Source organism: Anomaloglossus baeobatrachus, chromosome 4 (genome assembly GCF_048569485.1).
Source record: "Anomaloglossus baeobatrachus isolate aAnoBae1 chromosome 4, aAnoBae1.hap1, whole genome shotgun sequence".
NCBI lineage: Eukaryota > Metazoa > Chordata > Amphibia > Anura > Aromobatidae > Anomaloglossus > Anomaloglossus baeobatrachus.
Genome location: NC_134356.1, coordinates 677,500,707 through 677,519,314, shown reverse-complemented (window position 1 = coordinate 677,519,314; position 18,608 = coordinate 677,500,707). Strand labels below are relative to the sequence as shown.

The 18,608-nt window shown below is 33.2% G+C and overlaps 23 non-coding genes across 23 annotated transcripts; all 23 read left to right on the top strand.

The window, feature by feature from the left end:
* Positions 1 to 547: 547 nt before the first annotated feature.
* On the top strand, positions 548 to 619 carry TRNAW-CCA (transfer RNA tryptophan (anticodon CCA)). Its single transcript has one exon. It is a non-coding gene; the product is annotated as a tRNA-Trp (tRNA).
* Positions 620 to 1,329: 710 nt separating this feature from the next.
* On the top strand, positions 1,330 to 1,401 carry TRNAW-CCA (transfer RNA tryptophan (anticodon CCA)). Its single transcript has one exon. It is a non-coding gene; the product is annotated as a tRNA-Trp (tRNA).
* Positions 1,402 to 2,112: 711 nt separating this feature from the next.
* Positions 2,113 to 2,184, top strand: TRNAW-CCA (transfer RNA tryptophan (anticodon CCA)). The gene has a single exon. It is a non-coding gene; the product is annotated as a tRNA-Trp (tRNA).
* A 711-nt stretch (positions 2,185 to 2,895) lies between these two features.
* Positions 2,896 to 2,967, top strand: TRNAW-CCA (transfer RNA tryptophan (anticodon CCA)). Its single transcript has one exon. It is a non-coding gene; the product is annotated as a tRNA-Trp (tRNA).
* Positions 2,968 to 3,678: 711 nt separating this feature from the next.
* Positions 3,679 to 3,750, top strand: TRNAW-CCA (transfer RNA tryptophan (anticodon CCA)). The gene has a single exon. It is a non-coding gene; the product is annotated as a tRNA-Trp (tRNA).
* A 710-nt stretch (positions 3,751 to 4,460) lies between these two features.
* Positions 4,461 to 4,532, top strand: TRNAW-CCA (transfer RNA tryptophan (anticodon CCA)). Its single transcript has one exon. It is a non-coding gene; the product is annotated as a tRNA-Trp (tRNA).
* Positions 4,533 to 5,243: 711 nt separating this feature from the next.
* TRNAW-CCA (transfer RNA tryptophan (anticodon CCA)) lies at positions 5,244 to 5,315 on the top strand. Its single transcript has one exon. It is a non-coding gene; the product is annotated as a tRNA-Trp (tRNA).
* Positions 5,316 to 6,026: 711 nt separating this feature from the next.
* TRNAW-CCA (transfer RNA tryptophan (anticodon CCA)) lies at positions 6,027 to 6,098 on the top strand. Its single transcript has one exon. It is a non-coding gene; the product is annotated as a tRNA-Trp (tRNA).
* Positions 6,099 to 6,791: 693 nt separating this feature from the next.
* Positions 6,792 to 6,863, top strand: TRNAW-CCA (transfer RNA tryptophan (anticodon CCA)). Its single transcript has one exon. It is a non-coding gene; the product is annotated as a tRNA-Trp (tRNA).
* A 711-nt stretch (positions 6,864 to 7,574) lies between these two features.
* TRNAW-CCA (transfer RNA tryptophan (anticodon CCA)) lies at positions 7,575 to 7,646 on the top strand. The gene has a single exon. It is a non-coding gene; the product is annotated as a tRNA-Trp (tRNA).
* A 710-nt stretch (positions 7,647 to 8,356) lies between these two features.
* TRNAW-CCA (transfer RNA tryptophan (anticodon CCA)) lies at positions 8,357 to 8,428 on the top strand. Its single transcript has one exon. It is a non-coding gene; the product is annotated as a tRNA-Trp (tRNA).
* Positions 8,429 to 9,139: 711 nt separating this feature from the next.
* On the top strand, positions 9,140 to 9,211 carry TRNAW-CCA (transfer RNA tryptophan (anticodon CCA)). Its single transcript has one exon. It is a non-coding gene; the product is annotated as a tRNA-Trp (tRNA).
* Positions 9,212 to 9,922: 711 nt separating this feature from the next.
* On the top strand, positions 9,923 to 9,994 carry TRNAW-CCA (transfer RNA tryptophan (anticodon CCA)). Its single transcript has one exon. It is a non-coding gene; the product is annotated as a tRNA-Trp (tRNA).
* A 711-nt stretch (positions 9,995 to 10,705) lies between these two features.
* TRNAW-CCA (transfer RNA tryptophan (anticodon CCA)) lies at positions 10,706 to 10,777 on the top strand. Its single transcript has one exon. It is a non-coding gene; the product is annotated as a tRNA-Trp (tRNA).
* Positions 10,778 to 11,488: 711 nt separating this feature from the next.
* Positions 11,489 to 11,560, top strand: TRNAW-CCA (transfer RNA tryptophan (anticodon CCA)). The gene has a single exon. It is a non-coding gene; the product is annotated as a tRNA-Trp (tRNA).
* Positions 11,561 to 12,271: 711 nt separating this feature from the next.
* On the top strand, positions 12,272 to 12,343 carry TRNAW-CCA (transfer RNA tryptophan (anticodon CCA)). Its single transcript has one exon. It is a non-coding gene; the product is annotated as a tRNA-Trp (tRNA).
* Positions 12,344 to 13,054: 711 nt separating this feature from the next.
* Positions 13,055 to 13,126, top strand: TRNAW-CCA (transfer RNA tryptophan (anticodon CCA)). Its single transcript has one exon. It is a non-coding gene; the product is annotated as a tRNA-Trp (tRNA).
* Positions 13,127 to 13,837: 711 nt separating this feature from the next.
* TRNAW-CCA (transfer RNA tryptophan (anticodon CCA)) lies at positions 13,838 to 13,909 on the top strand. The gene has a single exon. It is a non-coding gene; the product is annotated as a tRNA-Trp (tRNA).
* A 711-nt stretch (positions 13,910 to 14,620) lies between these two features.
* On the top strand, positions 14,621 to 14,692 carry TRNAW-CCA (transfer RNA tryptophan (anticodon CCA)). The gene has a single exon. It is a non-coding gene; the product is annotated as a tRNA-Trp (tRNA).
* Positions 14,693 to 15,403: 711 nt separating this feature from the next.
* On the top strand, positions 15,404 to 15,475 carry TRNAW-CCA (transfer RNA tryptophan (anticodon CCA)). The gene has a single exon. It is a non-coding gene; the product is annotated as a tRNA-Trp (tRNA).
* A 711-nt stretch (positions 15,476 to 16,186) lies between these two features.
* Positions 16,187 to 16,258, top strand: TRNAW-CCA (transfer RNA tryptophan (anticodon CCA)). The gene has a single exon. It is a non-coding gene; the product is annotated as a tRNA-Trp (tRNA).
* A 711-nt stretch (positions 16,259 to 16,969) lies between these two features.
* TRNAW-CCA (transfer RNA tryptophan (anticodon CCA)) lies at positions 16,970 to 17,041 on the top strand. Its single transcript has one exon. It is a non-coding gene; the product is annotated as a tRNA-Trp (tRNA).
* A 1,494-nt stretch (positions 17,042 to 18,535) lies between these two features.
* On the top strand, positions 18,536 to 18,607 carry TRNAW-CCA (transfer RNA tryptophan (anticodon CCA)). The gene has a single exon. It is a non-coding gene; the product is annotated as a tRNA-Trp (tRNA).
* The last annotated feature ends 1 nt before the right edge of the window (position 18,608 follows it).

Sequence of the window (18,608 nt, the reverse complement as noted above, 5' to 3'; positions counted from 1 at the left end):
ACAATACTGTGATGACGAGAATTTTTGGGAATCCAGATCTGACCATTATAACTTAAAATCAACTCGACATCACCAACAATTTGGTGTTTGTATATATGAAGAAACATGGTCCTCAACTAGATTCTGGATGTTAAATGTAAAACTTTCTTCCTAATAACGATATGTTAACTCATTCTTGTTTTTGTAGTTTTAGGGTATGGCTAAAAGAATAAAAAAGTCTATACAAATGATATATAAAAATTTTCCAATCTTTATGAAACAACATTTTTCTAAATGAAATGTTCCTGGCAAAAATAAACTGAGATATGTTTCTAACTTTATCTTTTGATGTAACATTCGTGTGCCTGACTCATGGAATCACAAAGATGATGATTTCTAGATTCCGATCTTAAACTGGAAATCCCTGAATATTAAGATTAAGATGCTCAATCATCCTTGTTTATGTCGTTTTATGATGGTGCGTAAAAGTAGTTACTTTCTGGAACATCTAATGGTAAAGAATCAAATAATATTCAGATTTTATCTTGTCAAACACGTACTTTCAGCTGACCTCGTGGCGCAACGGTAGCGCGTCTGACTCCAGATCAGAAGGTTGCGTGTTCAAATCACGTCGGGGTCAATAGTCTGTTCCTGTTTTTGAAAAATTAGGAAATACAACCATTTTCTACATTCATGTCATGAACGGAACCACTTAGACCTCCTGAAAACAGTTGAAGCCATATTTAAACACAGTGTCTGAAAGAGTCATCTTTTAAAACTTTACAAGAAAGAAATCTTCTGAACAATACTGTGATGACGAGAATTTTTGGGAATCCAGATCTGACCATTATAACTTAAAATCAACTCGACATCACCAACAATTTGGTCTTTGTATATATGAAGAAACATGGTCCTCAACTAGATTCTGGATGTTAAATGTAAACCTTTCTTCCTAATAACGATATGTTAACTCATTCTTGTTTTTGTAGTTTTAGGGTATGGCTAAAAGAATAAAAAAGTCTATACAAATGATATATAAAAATTTTCCAATCTTTATGAAACAACATTTTTCTAAATGAAATGTTCCTGGCAAAAATAAACTGAGATATGTTTCTAACTTTATCTTTTGATGTAACATTCGTGTGCCTGACTCATGGAATCACAAAGATGATGATTTCTAGATTCCGATCTTAAACTGGAAATCCCTGAATATTAAGATTAAGATGCTCAATCATCCTTGTTTATGTCGTTTTATGATGGTGCGTAAAAGTAGTTACTTTCTGGAACATCTAATGGTAAAGAATCAAATAATATTCAGATTTTATCTTGTCAAACCCTTATCTTTCAGCTGACCTTGTGGCGCAACGGTAGCGCGTCTGACTCCAGATCAGAAGGTTGCGTGTTCAAATCACGTCGGGGTCAATAGTCTGTTCCTGTTTTTGAAAAATTAGGAAATACAACCATTTTCTACATTCATGTCATGAACGGAACCACTTAGACCTCCTGAAAACAGTTGAAGCCATATTTAAACACAGTGTCTGAAAGAGTCATCTTTTAAAACTTTACAAGAAAGAAATCTTCTGAACAATACTGTGATGACGAGAATTTTTGGGAATCCAGATCTGACCATTATAACTTAAAATCACCTCAACATCACCAACAATTTGTTCTTTGTATATATGAAGAAACATGGTCCTCAACTAGATTCTGGATGTTAAATGTAAACCTTTCTTCCTAATAGCAATATGTTAACTCATTCTTGTTTTTGTAGTTTTGGGGTATGGCTAAAAGAATAAAAAAGTCTATACAAATGATATATAAAAATTTTCAAATCTTTATGAAACAAGCATTTTTCTAAATGAAATGTTCCTGGCAAAAATAAACTGAGATATGTTTCTAACTTTATCTTTTGATGTAACATTCGTGTGCCTGACTCATGGAATCACAAAGATGATGATTTCTAGATTCCGATCTTAAACTGGAAATCCCTGAATATTAAGATTAAGATGCTCAATCATCCTTGTTTATGTCGTTTTATGATGGTGCGTAAAAGTAGTTACTTTCTGGAACATCTAATGGTAAAGAATCAAATAATATTCAGATTTTATCTTGTCAAACACTTATCTTTCAGCTGACCTCGTGGCGCAACGGTAGCGCGTCTGACTCCAGATCAGAAGGTTGCGTGTTCAAATCACGTTGGGGTCAATAGTCTGTTCCTGTTTCTGAAAAATTAGGAAATACAACCATTTTCTACATTCATGTCATGAACGGAACCACTTAGACCTCCTGAAAACAGTTGAAGCCATATTTAAACACAGTGTCTAAAAGAGTCATCTTTTAAAACTTTACAAGAAAGAAATCTTCTGAACAATACTGTGATGACGAGAATTTTTGGGAATCCAGATCTGACCATTATAACTTAAAATCACCTCAACATCACCAACAATTTGGTCTTTGTATATATGAAGAAACATGGTCCTCAACTAGATTCTGGATGTTAAATGTAAACCTTTCTTCCTAATAGCAATATGTTAACTCAGTCTTGTTTTTGTAGTTTTGGGGTATGGCTAAAAGAATAAAAAAGTCTATACAAATGATATATAAAAATTTTCCAATCTTTATGAAACAAGCATTTTTCTAAATGAAATGTTCCTGGCAAAAATAAACTGAGATATGTTTCTAACTTTATCTTTTGATGTAACATTCGTGTGTCTGACTCATGGAATCACAAAGATGATGATTTCTAGATTCCGATCTTAAACTGGAAATCCCTGAATATTAAGATTAAGATGCTCAATCATCCTTGTTTATGTCGTTTTATGATGGTGCGTAAAAGTACTTACTTTCTGGAACATCTAATGGTAAAGAATAAAATAATATTCAGATTTTATCTTGTCAAACACTTATCTTTCAGCTGACTTCGTGGCGCAACGGTAGCGCGTCTGACTCCAGATCAGAAGGTTGCGTGTTCAAATCACGTCGGGGTCAATAGTCTGTTCCTGTTTTTGAAAAATTAGGAAATACAACCATTTTCTACATTCATGTCATGAACAAAACCACTTAGACCTCCTGAAAACAGTTGAAGCCATATTTAAACACAGTGTCTAAAAGAGTCATCTTTTAAAACTTTACAAGAAAGAAATCTTCTGAACAATACTGTGATGACGAGAATTTTTGGGAATCCAGATCTGACCATTATAACTTAAAATCACCTCAACATCACCAACAATTTGTTCTTTGTATATATGAAGAAACATGGTCCTCAACTAGATTCTGGATGTTAAATGTAAACCTTTCTTCCTAATAGCAATATGTTAACTCATTCTTGTTTTTGTAGTTTTGGGGTATGGCTAAAAGAATAAAAAAGTCTATACAAATGATATATAAAAATTTTCAAATCTTTATGAAACAAGCATTTTTCTAAATGAAATGTTCCTGGCAAAAATAAACTGAGATATGTTTCTAACTTTATCTTTTGATGTAACATTCGTGTGCCTGACTCATGGAATCACAAAGATGATGATTTCTAGATTCCGATCTTAAACTGGAAATCCCTGAATATTAAGATTAAGATGCTCAATCATCCTTGTTTATGTCGTTTTATGATGGTGCGTAAAAGTAGTTACTTTCTGGAACATCTAATGGTAAAGAATCAAATAATATTCAGATTTTATCTTGTCAAACACTTGTCTTTCAGCTGACCTCGTGGCGCAACGGTAGCGCGTCTGACTCCAGATCAGAAGGTTGCGTGTTCAAATCACGTCGGGGTCAATAGTCTGTTCCTGTTTTTGAAAAATTAGGAAATACAACTATTTTCTACATTCATGTCATGAACGGAACCACTTAGACCTCCTGAAAACAGTTGAAGCCATATTTAAACACAGTGTCTGAAAGAGTCATCTTTTAAAACTTTACAAGAAAGAAATCTTCTGAACAATACTGTGATGACGAGAATTTTTGGGAATCCAGATCTGACCATTATAACTTAAAATCACCTCAACATCACCAACAATTTGGTCTTTGTATATATGAAGAAACATGGTCCTCAACTAGATTCTGGATGTTAAATGTAAACCTTTCTTCCTAATAGCAATATGTTAACTCATTCTTGTTTTTGTAGTTTTGGGGTATGGCTAAAAGAATAAAAAAGTCTATACAAATGACATATAAAAATTTTCAAATCTTTATGAAACAAGCATTTTTCTAAATGAAATGTTCCTGGCAAAAATAAACTGAGATATGTTTCTAACTTTATCTTTTGATGTAACATTCGTGTGCCTGACTCATGGAATCCAAAGATGATAATTTCTAGATTCCGATCTTAAACTGGAAATCCCTGAATATTAAGATTAAGATGCTCAATCATCCTTGTTTATGTCGTTTTATGATGGTGCATAAAAGTAGTTACTTTCTGGAACATCTAATGGTAAAGAATCAAATAATATTCAGATTTTATCTTGTCAAACACTTATCTTTCAGCTGACCTCGTGGCGCAACGGTAGCGCGTCTGACTCCAGATCAGAAGGTTGCGTGTTCAAATCACGTCGCGGTCAATAGTCTGTTCCTGTTTTCGAAAAATTAGGAAATACAACCATTTTCTACAATTATGTCATGAACGGAACCACTTAGACCTCCTGAAAACAGTTGAAGCCATATTTAAACACAGTGTCTGAAAGAGTCATCTTTTAAAACTTTACAAGAAAGAAATCTTCTGAACAATACTGTGATGACGAGAATTTTTGGGAATCCAGATCTGACCATTATAACTTAAAATCACCTCAACATCACCAACAATTTGTTCTTTGTATATATGAAGAAACATGGTCCTCAACTAGATTCTGGATGTTAAATGTAAACCTTTCTTCCTAATAGCAATATGTTAACTCATTCTTGTTTTTGTAGTTTTGGGGTATGGCTAAAAGAATAAAAAAGTCTATACAAATGATATATAAAAAATTTCCAATCTTTATGAAACAAGCATTTTTCTAAAAGAAATGTTCCTGGCAAAAATAAACTGAGATATGTTTCTAACTTTATCTTTTGATGTAACATTCGTGTGCCTGACTCATGGAATCACAAAGATGATGATTTCTAGATTCCGATCTTAAACTGGAAATCCCTGAATATTAAGATTAAGATGCTCAATCATCCTTGTTTATGTTGTTTTATGATGGTGCGTTAAAGTAGTTACTTTCTGGAACATCTAATGGTAAAGAATCAAATAATATTCAGATTTTATATTGTCAAACACTTATCTTTCAGCTGACCTCGTGGCGCAACGGTAGCGCGTCTGACTCCAGATCAGAAGGTTGCGTGTTCAAATCACGTTGGGGTCAATAGTCTGTTCCTGTTTTTGAAAAATAAGGAAATACAACCATTTTCTACATTCATGTCATGAACGGAACCACTTAGACCTCCTGAAAAAAGTTGAAGCCATATTTAAACACAGTGTCTGAAAGAGTCAACTTTTAAAATTTTAGAAGAAAGAAATCTTCTGAACAATACTGTGATGACGAGAATTTTTGGGAATCCAGATCTGACCATTATAACTTAAAATCACCTCGACATCACCAACAATTTTGTCTTTGTATATATGAAGAAACATGGTCCTCAACTAGATTCTGGATGTTAAATGTAAACCTTTCTTCCTAATAACGATATGTTAACTCATTCTTGTTTTTGTAGTTTTAGGGTATGGCTAAAAGAATAAAAAAGTCTATACAAATGATATATAAAAATTTTCAAATCTTTATGAAACAAGCATTTTTCTAAATGAAATGTTCCTGGCAAAAATAAACTGAGATATGTTTCTAACTTTATCTTTTGATGTAACATTCGTGTGCCTGACTCATGGAATCACAAAGATGATAATTTCTAGATTCCGATCTTAAACTGGAAATCCCTGAATATTAAGATTAAGATGCTCAATCTTCCTTGTTTATGTCGTTTTATGATGGTGCGTAAAAGTAGTTACTTTCTGGAACATCTAATGGTAAAGAATCAAATAATATTCAGATTTTATCTTGTCAAACACTTATCTTTCAGCTGACCTCGTGGCGCAGCGGTAGTGGGTCTGACTCCAGATCAGAAGGTTGCGTGTTCAAATCACGTCGGGGTCAATAGTCTGTTCCTGTTTTTGAAAAATTAGGAAATACAACCATTTTCTACATTCATGTCATGATCGGAACCACTTAGACCTCCTGAAAACAGTTGAAGCCATATTTAAACACAGTGTCTGAAAGAGTCTTCTTTTAAAACTTTACAAGAAAGAAATCTTCTGAACAATACTGTGATGACGAGAATTTTTGGGAATCCAGATCTGACCATTATAACTTAAAATCACCTCAACATCACCAACAATTTGGTCTTTGTATATATGAAGAAACATGGTCCTCAACTAGATTCTGGATGTTAAATGTAAACCTTTCTTCCTAATAGCAATATGTTAACTCATTCTTGTTTTTGTAGTTTTGGGGTATGGCTAAAAGAATAAAAAAGTCTATACAAATGATATATAAAAATTTTCCAATCTTTATGAAACAAGCATTTTTCTAAATTAAATGTTCCTGGCAAAAATAAACTGAGATATGTTTCTAACTTTATCTTTTGATGTAACATTCGTGTGCCTGACTCATGGAATCACAAAGATGATGATTTCTAGAAATCCCTGAATATTAAGATTAAGATGCTCAATCATCCTTGTTTATGTCGTTTTATGATGGTGCGTAAAAGTAGTTACTTTCTGGAACATCTAATGGTAAAGAATCAAATAATATTCAGATTTTATCTTGTCAAACACTTATCTTTCAGCTGACCTCGTGGCGCAACGGTAGCGCGTCTGACTCCAGATCAGAAGGTTGCGTGTTCAAATCACGTCGGGGTCAATAGTCTGTTCCTGTTTTTGAAAAATTAGGAAATACAACCATTTTCTACAATTATGTCATGAACGGAACCACTTAGACCTCCTGAAAACAGTTGAAGCCATATTTAAACACAGTGTCTGAAAGAGTCATCTTTTAAAACTTTACAAGAAAGAAATCTTCTGAACAATACTGTGATGACGAGAATTTTTGGGAATCCAGATCTGACCATTATAACTTAAAATCACCTCAACATCACCAACAATTTGGTCTTTGTATATATGAAGAAACATGGTCCTCAACTAGATTCTGGATGTTAAATGTAAACCTTTCTTCCTAATAGCAATATGTTAACTCAGTCTTGTTTTTGTAGTTTTGGGGTATGGCTAAAAGAATAAAAAAGTCTATACAAATGATATATAAAAATTTTCCAATCTTTATGAAACAAGCATTTTTCTAAATGAAATGTTCCTGGCAAAAATAAACTGAGATATGTTTCTAACTTTATCTTTTGATGTAACATTCGTGTGTCTGACTCATGGAATCACAAAGATGATGATTTCTAGATTCCGATCTTAAACTGGAAATCCCTGAATATTAAGATTAAGATGCTCAATCATCCTTGTTTATGTCGTTTTATGATGGTGCGTAAAAGTAGTTACTTTCTGGAACATCTAATGGTAAAGAATCAAATAATATTCAGATTTTATCTTGTCAAACACTTGTCTTTCAGCTGACATCGTGGCGCAACGGTAGCGCGTCTGACTCCAGATCAGAAGGTTGCGTGTTCAAATCACGTCGGGGTCAATAGTCTGTTCCTGTTTTTGAAAAATTAGGAAATACAACTATTTTCTACATTCATGTCATGAACGGAACCACTTAGACCTCCTGAAAACAGTTGAAGCCATATTTAAACACAGTGTCTGAAAGAGTCATCTTTTAAAACTTTACAAGAAAGAAATCTTCTGAACAATACTGTGATGACGAGAATTTTTGGGAATCCAGATCTGACCATTATAACTTAAAATCACCTCAACATCACCAACAATTTGGTCTTTGTATATATGAAGAAACATGGTCCTCAACTAGATTCTGGATGTTAAATGTAAACCTTTCTTCCTAATAGCAATATGTTAACTCATTCTTGTTTTTGTAGTTTTGGGGTATGGCTAAAAGAATAAAAAAGTCTATACAAATGACATATAAAAATTTTCAAATCTTTATGAAACAAGCATTTTTCTAAATGAAATGTTCCTGGCAAAAATAAACTGAGATATGTTTCTAACTTTATCTTTTGATGTAACATTCGTGTGCCTGACTCATGGAATCCAAAGATGATAATTTCTAGATTCCGATCTTAAACTGGAAATCCCTGAATATTAAGATTAAGATGCTCAATCATCCTTGTTTATGTCGTTTTATGATGGTGCATAAAAGTAGTTACTTTCTGGAACATCTAATGGTAAAGAATCAAATAATATTCAGATTTTATCTTGTCAAACACTTATCTTTCAGCTGACCTCGTGGCGCAACGGTAGCGCGTCTGACTCCAGATCAGAAGGTTGCGTGTTCAAATCACGTCGCGGTCAATAGTCTGTTCCTGTTTTCGAAAAATTAGGAAATACAACCATTTTCTACAATTATGTCATGAACGGAACCACTTAGACCTCCTGAAAACAGTTGAAGCCATATTTAAACACAGTGTCTGAAAGAGTCATCTTTTAAAACTTTACAAGAAAGAAATCTTCTGAACAATACTGTGATGACGAGAATTTTTGGGAATCCAGATCTGACCATTATAACTTAAAATCACCTCAACATCACCAACAATTTGTTCTTTGTATATATGAAGAAACATGGTCCTCAACTAGATTCTGGATGTTAAATGTAAACCTTTCTTCCTAATAGCAATATGTTAACTCATTCTTGTTTTTGTAGTTTTGGGGTATGGCTAAAAGAATAAAAAAGTCTATACAAATGATATATAAAAAATTTCCAATCTTTATGAAACAAGCATTTTTCTAAAAGAAATGTTCCTGGCAAAAATAAACTGAGATATGTTTCTAACTTTATCTTTTGATGTAACATTCGTGTGCCTGACTCATGGAATCACAAAGATGATGATTTCTAGATTCCGATCTTAAACTGGAAATCCCTGAATATTAAGATTAAGATGCTCAATCATCCTTGTTTATGTTGTTTTATGATGGTGCGTAAAAGTAGTTACTTTCTGGAACATCTAATGGTAAAGAATCAAATAATATTCAGATTTTATATTGTCAAACACTTATCTTTCAGCTGACCTCGTGGCGCAACGGTAGCGCGTCTGACTCCAGATCAGAAGGTTGCGTGTTCAAATCACGTTGGGGTCAATAGTCTGTTCCTGTTTTTGAAAAATAAGGAAATACAACCATTTTCTACATTCATGTCATGAACGGAACCACTTAGACCTCCTGAAAAAAGTTGAAGCCATATTTAAACACAGTGTCTGAAAGAGTCAACTTTTAAAATTTTAGAAGAAAGAAATCTTCTGAACAATACTGTGATGACGAGAATTTTTGGGAATCCAGATCTGACCATTATAACTTAAAATCACCTCGACATCACCAACAATTTTGTCTTTGTATATATGAAGAAACATGGTCCTCAACTAGATTCTGGATGTTAAATGTAAACCTTTCTTCCTAATAACGATATGTTAACTCATTCTTGTTTTTGTAGTTTTAGGGTATGGCTAAAAGAATAAAAAAGTCTATACAAATGATATATAAAAATTTTCAAATCTTTATGAAACAAGCATTTTTCTAAATGAAATGTTCCTGGCAAAAATAAACTGAGATATGTTTCTAACTTTATCTTTTGATGTAACATTCGTGTGCCTGACTCATGGAATCACAAAGATGATAATTTCTAGATTCCGATCTTAAACTGGAAATCCCTGAATATTAAGATTAAGATGCTCAATCTTCCTTGTTTATGTCGTTTTATGATGGTGCGTAAAAGTAGTTACTTTCTGGAACATCTAATGGTAAAGAATCAAATAATATTCAGATTTTATCTTGTCAAACACTTATCTTTCAGCTGACCTCGTGGCGCAGCGGTAGTGGGTCTGACTCCAGATCAGAAGGTTGCGTGTTCAAATCACGTCGGGGTCAATAGTCTGTTCCTGTTTTTGAAAAATTAGGAAATACAACCATTTTCTACATTCATGTCATGATCGGAACCACTTAGACCTCCTGAAAACAGTTGAAGCCATATTTAAACACAGTGTCTGAAAGAGTCTTCTTTTAAAACTTTACAAGAAAGAAATCTTCTGAACAATACTGTGATGACGAGAATTTTTGGGAATCCAGATCTGACCATTATAACTTAAAATCACCTCAACATCACCAACAATTTGGTCTTTGTATATATGAAGAAACATGGTCCTCAACTAGATTCTGGATGTTAAATGTAAACCTTTCTTCCTAATAGCAACATGTTAACTCATTCTTGTTTTTGTAGTTTTGGGGTATGGCTAAAAGAATAAAAAAGTCTATACAAATGATATATAAAAATTTTCCAATCTTTATGAAACAAGCATTTTTCTAAATTAAATGTTCCTGGCAAAAATAAACTGAGATATGTTTCTAACTTTATCTTTTGATGTAACATTCGTGTGCCTGACTCATGGAATCACAAAGATGATGATTTCTAGATTCCGATCTTAAACTGGAAATCCCTGAATATTAAGATTAAGATGCTCAATCATCCTTGTTTATGTCGTTTTATGATGGTGCGTAAAAGTAGTTACTTTCTGGAACATCTAATGGTAAAGAATCAAATAATATTCAGATTTTATCTTGTCAAACACTTATCTTTCAGCTGACCTCGTGGCGCAACGGTAGCGCGTCTGACTCCAGATCAGAAGGTTGCGTGTTCAAATCACGTCGGGGTCAATAGTCTGTTCCTGTTTTTGAAAAATTAGGAAATACAACCATTTTCTACAATTATGTCATGAACGGAACCACTTAGACCTCCTGAAAACAGTTGAAGCCATATTTAAACACAGTGTCTGAAAGAGTCATCTTTTAAAACTTTACAAGAAAGAAATCTTCTGAACAATACTGTGATGACGAGAATTTTTGGGAATCCAGATCTGACCATTATAACTTAAAATCACCTCAACATCACCAACAATTTGTTCTTTGAATATATGAAGAAACATGGTCCTCAACTAGATTCTGGATGTTAAATGTAAACCTTTCTTCCTAATAGCAATATGTTAACTCATTCTTGTTTTTGTAGTTTTGGGGTATGGCTAAAAGAATAAAAAAGTCTATACAAATGATATATAAAAATTTTCAAATCTTTATGAAACAAGCATTTTTCTAAATGAAATGTTCCTGGCAAAAATAAACTGAGATATGTTTCTAACTTTATCTTTTGATGTAACATTCGTGTGCCTGACTCATGGAATCACAAAGATGATGATTTCTAGATTCCGATCTTAAACTGGAAATCCCTGAATATTAAGATTAAGATGCTCAATCATCCTTGTTTATGTCGTTTTATGATGGTGCGTAAAAGTAGTTACTTTCTGGAACATCTAATGGTAAAGAATCAAATAATATTCAGATTTTATCTTGTCAAACACTTATGTTTCAGCTGACCTCGTGGCGCAACGGTTGCGCGTCCGACTCCATATCAGAAGGTTGCGTGTTCAAATCACGTCGGGGTCAATAGTCTGTTCCTGTTTTTGAATAATTAGGAAATACAACCATTTTCTACAATTATGTCATGAACGGAACCACTTAGACCTCCTGAAAACAGTTGAAGCCATATTTAAACACAGTGTCTGAAAGAGTCATCTTTTAAAACTTTACAAGAAAGAAATCTTCTGAACAATACTGTGATGACGAGAATTTTTGGGAATCCAGATCTGACCATTATAACTTAAAATCACCTCAACATCACCAACAATTTGTTCTTTGTATATATGAAGAAACATGGTCCTCAACTAGATTCTGGATGTTAAATGTAAACCTTTCTTCCTAATAGCAATATGTTAACTCATTCTTGTTTTTGTAGTTTTGGGGTATGGCTAAAAGAATAAAAAAGTCTATACAAATGATATATAAAAATTTTCCTATCTTTATGAAACAAGCATTTTTCTAAATTAAATGTTCCTGGCAAAAATAAACTGAGATATGTTTCTAACTTTATCTTTTGATCTAACATTCGTGTGCCTGACTCATGGAATCACAAAGATGATGATTTCTAGATTCCGATCTTAAACTGGAAATCCCTGAATATTAAGATTAAGATGCTCAATCATCCTTGTTTATGTCGTTTTATGATGGTGCGTAAAAGTAGTTACTTTCTGGAACATCTAATGGTAAAGAATCAAATAATATTCAGATTTTATCTTGTCAAACACTTATCTTTCAGCTGACCTCGTGGCGCAACGGTAGCGCGTCTGACTCCAGATCAGAAGGTTGCGTGTTCAAATCAAGTCGGGGTCAATAGTCTGTTCCTGTTTTTGAAAAATTAGTAATTACAACTATTTTCTACATTCATGTCATGAACGGAACCACTTAGACCTCCTGAAAACAGTTGAAGCCATATTTAAACACAGTGTCTAAAAGAGTCATCTTTTAAAACTTTACAAGAAAGAAATCTTCTGAACAATACTGTGATGACGAGAATTTTTGGGAATCCAGATCTGACCATTATAACTTAAAATCACCTCAACATCACCAACAATTTGGTCTTTGTATATATGAAGAAACATGGTCCTCAACTAGATTCTGGATGTTAAATGTAAACCTTTCTTCCTAATAGCAATATGTTAACTCATTCTTGTTTTTGTAGTTTTGGGGTATGGCTAAAAGAATAAAAAAGTCTATACAAATGATATATAAAAATTTTCAAATCTTTATGAAACAAGCATTTTTCTAAATGAAATGTTCCTGGCAAAAATAAACTGAGATATGTTTCTAACTTTATCTTTTGATGTAACATTCGTGTGCCTGACTCATGGAATCACAAAGATGATAATTTCTAGATTCCGATCTTAAACTGGAAATCCCTGAATATTAAGATTAAGATGCTCAATCATCCTTGTTTATGTCGTTTTATGATGGTGCGTAAAAGTAGTTACTTTCTGGAACATCTAATGGTAAAGAATCAAATAATATTCAGATTTTATCTTGTCAAACATTTATCTTTCAGCTGACCTCGTGGCGCAACGGTAGCGCGTCTGACTCCAGATCAGAAGGTTGCGTGTTCAAATCACGTCGCAGTCAATAGTCTGTTCCTGTTTTTGAAAAATTAGGAAATACAACCATTTTCTACATTCATGTCATGAACGGAACCACTTAGACCTCCTGAAAACAGATGAAGCCATATTTAAACACAGTGTCTAAAAGAGTCATCTTTTAAAACTTTACAAGAAAGAAATCTTCTGAACAATACTGTGATGACGAGAATTTTTGGGAATCCAGATCTGACCATTATAACTTAAAATCACCTCAACATCACCAACAATTTGATCTTTGTATATATGAAGAAACATGGTCCTCAACTAGATTCTGGATGTTAAATGTAAACCTTTCTTCCTAATAGCAATATGTTAACTCATTCTTGTTTTTGTAGTTTTGGGGTATGGCTAAAAGAATAAAAAAGTCTATACAAATGATATATAAAAATTTTCCAATCTTTATGAAACAAGCATTTTTCTAAATGAAATGTTCCTGGCAAAAATAAACTGAGATATGTTTCTAACTTTATCTTTTGATGTAACATTCGTGTGCCTGACTCATGGAATCACAAAGATGATGATTTCTAGATTCCGATCTTAAACTGGAAATCCCTGAATATTAAGATTAAGATGCTCAATCACCCTTGTTTATGTCGTTTTATGATGGTGCGTAAAAGTAGTTACTTTCTGGAACATCTAATGGTAAAGAATCAAATAATATTCAGATTTTATCTTGTCAAACACTTATCTTTCAGCTGACCTCGTGGCGCAACGGTAGCGCGTCTGACTCCATATCAGAAGGTTGCGTGTTCAAATCACGTCGGGGTCAATAGTCTGTTCCTGTTTTTGAAAAATTAGTAAATACATCTATTTTCTACATTCATGTCATGAACGGAACCACTTAGACCTCCTGAAAACAGTTGAAGCCATATTTAAACACAGTGTCTAAAAGAGTCATCTTTTAAAACTTTACAAGAAAGAAATCTTCTGAACAATACTGTGATGACGAGAATTTTTGGGAATCCAGATCTGACCATTATAACTTAAAATCACCTCAACATCACCAACAATTTGGTCTTTGTATATATGAAGAAACATGGTCCTCAACTAGATTCTGGATGTTAAATGTAAACCTTTCTTCCTAATAGCAATATGTTAACTCATTCTTGTTTTTGTAGTTTTGGGGTATGGCTAAAAGAATAAAAAAGTCTATACAAATGATATATAAAAATTTTCAAATCTTTATGAAACAAGCATTTTTCTAAATGAAATGTTCCTGGCAAAAATAAACTGAGATATGTTTCTAACTTTATCTTTTGATGTAACATTCGTGTGCCTGACTCATGGAATCACAAAGATGATAATTTCTAGATTCCGATCTTAAACTGGAAATCCCTGAATATTAAGATTAAGATGCTCAATCATCCTTGTTTATGTCGTTTTATGATGGTGCGTAAAAGTAGTTACTTTCTGGAACATCTAATGGTAAAGAATCAAATAATATTCAGATTTTATCTTGTCAAACACTTATCTTTCAGCTGACCTCGTGGCGCAACGGTAGCGCGTCTGACTCCAGATCAGAAGGTTGCGTGTTCAAATCACGTCGCGGTCAATAGTCTGTTCCTGTTTTTGAAAAATTAGGAAATACAACCATTTTCTACATTCATGTCATGAACGGAACCACTTAGACCTCCTGAAAACAGATGAAGCCATATTTAAACACAGTGTCTAAAAGAGTCATCTTTTAAAACTTTACAAGAAAGAAATCTTCTGAACAATACTGTGATGACGAGAATTTTTGGGAATCCAGATCTGACCATTATAACTTAAAATCACCTCAACATCACCAACAATTTGATCTTTGTATATATGAAGAAACATGGTCCTCAACTAGATTCTGGATGTTAAATGTAAACCTTTCTTCCTAATAGCAATATGTTAACTCATTCTTGTTTTTGTAGTTTTGGGGTATGGCTAAAAGAATAAAAAAGTCTATACAAATGATATATAAAAATTTTCCAATCTTTATGAAACAAGCATTTTTCTAAATGAAATGTTCCTGGCAAAAATAAACTGAGATATGTTTCTAACTTTATCTTTTGATGTAACATTCGTGTGCCTGACTCATGGAATCACAAAGATGATGATTTCTAGATTCCGATCTTAAACTGGAAATCCCTGAATATTAAGATTAAGATGCTCAATCATCCTTGTTTATGTCGTTTTATGATGGTGCGTAAAAGTAGTTACTTTCTGGAACATCTAATGGTAAAGAATCAAATAATATTCAGATTTTATCTTGTCAAACACTTATGTTTCAGCTGACCTCGTGGCGCAACGGTTGCGCGTCCGACTCCATATCAGAAGGTTGCGTGTTCAAATCACGTCGGGGTCAATAGTCTGTTCCTGTTTTTGAAAAATTAGGAAATACAACCATTTTCTACAATTATGTCATGAACGGAACCACTTAGACCTCCTGAAAACAGTTGAAGCCATATTTAAACACAGTGTCTGAAAGAGTCATCTTTTAAAACTTTACAAGAAAGAAATCTTCTGAACAATACTGTGATGACGAGAATTTTTGGGAATCCAGATCTGACCATTATAACTTAAAATCACCTCAACATCACCAACAATTTGTTCTTTGTATATATGAAGAAACATGGTCCTCAACTAGATTCTGGATGTTAAATGTAAACCTTTCTTCCTAATAGCAATATGTTAACTCATTCTTGTTTTTGTAGTTTTGGGGTGTGGCTAAAAGAATGAAAAAGTCTATACAAATGATATATAAAAATTTTCCTATCTTTATGAAACAAGCATTTTTCTAAATTAAATGTTCCTGGCAAAAATAAACTGAGATATGTTTCTAACTTTATCTTTTGATGTAACATTCGTGTGCCTGACTCATGGAATCACAAAGATGATGATTTCTAGATTCCGATCTTAAACTGGAAATCCCTGAATATTAAGATTAAGATGCTCAATCATCCTTGTTTATGTCGTTTTATGATGGTGCGTAAAAGTAGTTACTTTCTGGAACATCTAATGGTAAAGAATCAAATAATATTCAGATTTTATCTTGTCAAACACTTATATTTCAGCTGACCTCGTGGCGCAACGGTAGCGCGTCTGACTCCAGATCAGAAGGTTGCGTGTTCAAATCACGTCGGGGTCTATAGTCTGTTCCTGTTTTTGAAAAATTAGTAAATACAACCATTTTCTACATTCATGTCATGAACGGAACCACTTAGACCTCCTGAAAACAGTTGAAGCCATATTTAAACACAGTGTCTGAAAGAGTCATCTTTTAAAACTTTACAAGAAAGAAATCTTCTGAACAATACTGTGATGACGAGAATTTTTGGAAATCCAGATCTGACCATTATAACTTAAAATCACCTCAACATCACCAACAATTTGTTCTTTGTATTTATGAAGAAACATGGTCCTCAACTAGATTCTGGATGTTAAATGTAAACCTTTCTTCCTAATAGCAATATGTTAACTCATTCTTGTTTTTGTAGTTTTGGGGTATGGCTAAAAGAATAAAAAAGTCTATAGAAATGATATATAAAAATTTTCAAATCTTTATGAAACAAGCATTTTTCTAAATGAAATGTTCCTGGCAAAAATAAACTGAGATATGTTTCTAACTTTATCTTTTGATGTAACATTCGTGTGCCTGACTCATGGAGTCACAAAGATGATAATTTCTAGATTCCGATCTTAAACTGGAAATCCCTGAATATTAAGATTAAGATGCTCAATCATCCTTGTTCATGTCGTTTTATGATGGTGCGTAAAAGTAGTTACTTTCTGGAACATCTAATGGTAAAGAATCAAATAATATTCAGATTTTATCTTGTCAAACACTTATCTTTCAGCTGACCTCGTGGCGCAACGGTAGCGCGTCTGACTCCAGATCAGAAGGTTGCGTGTTCAAATCACGTCGCGGTCAATAGTCTGTTCCTGTTTTTGAAAAATTAGGAAATACAACCATTTTCTACATTCATGTCATGAACGGAACCACTTAGACCTCCTGAAAACAGATGAAGCCATATTTAAACACAGTGTCTAAAAGAGTCATCTTTTAAAACTTTACAAGAAAGAAATCTTCTGAACAATACTGTGATGACGAGAATTTTTCGGAATCCAGATCTGACCATTATAACTTAAAATCACCTCGACATCACCAACAATTTTGTCTTTGTATATATGAAGAAACATGGTCCTCAACTAGATTCTGGATGTTAAATGTAAACCTTTCTTCCTAATAACGATATGTTAACTCATTCTTGTTTTTGTAGTTTTAGGGTATGGCTAAAAGAATAAAAAAGTCTATACAAATGATATATAAAAATTTTCAAATCTTTATGAAACAAGCATTTTTCTAAATGAAATGTTCCTGGCAAAAATAAACTGAGATATGTTTCTAACTTTATCTTTTGATGTAACATTCGTGTGCCTGACTCATGGAATCACAAAGATGATAATTTCTAGATTCCGATCTTAAACTGGAAATCCCTGAATATTAAGATTAAGATGCTCAATCATCCTTGTTTATGTCGTTTTATGATGGTGCGTAAAAGTAGTTACTTTCTGGAACATCTAATGGTAAAGAATCAAATAATATTCAGATTTTATCTTGTCAAACACTTATCTTTCAGCTGACCTCGTGGTGCAGCGGTAGTGGGTCTGACTCCAGATCAGAAGGTTGCGTGTTCAAATCACGTCGGGGTCAATAGTCTGTTCCTGTTTTTGAAAAATTAGGAAATACAACCATTTTCTACATTCATGTCATGATCGGAACCACTTAGACCTCCTGAAAACAGTTGAAGCCATATTTAAACACAGTGTCTGAAAGAGTCTTCTTTTAAAACTTTACAAGAAAGAAATCTTCTGAACAATACTGTGATGACGAGAATTTTTGGGAATCCAGATCTGACCATTATAACTTAAAATCACCTCAACATCACCAACAATTTGGTCTTTGTATATATGAAGAAACATGGTCCTCAACTAGATTCCGGATGTTAAATGTAAACCTTTCTTCCTAATAGCAATATGTTAACTCATTCTTGTTTTTGTAGCTTTGGGGTATGGCTAAAAGAATAAAAAAGTCTATACAAATGATATATAAAAATTTTCCAATCTTTATGAAACAAGCATTTTTCTAAATGAAATGTTCCTGGCAAAAATAAACTGAGATATGTTTCTAACTTTATCTTTTGATGTAACATTCGTGTGCCTGACTCATGGAATCACAAAGATGATGATTTCTAGATTCCGATCTTAAACTGGAAATCCCTGAATATTAAGATTAAGATGCTCAATCATCCTTGTTTATGTCGTTTTATGATGGTGCGTAAAAGTAGTTACTTTCTGGAACATCTAATGGTAAAGAATCAAATAATATTCAGATTTTATCTTGTCAAACACTTATCTTTCAGCTGACCTCGTGGCGCAACGGTAGCGCGTCTGACTCCAGATCAGAAGGTTGCGTGTTTAAATCACGTCGGGGTCAA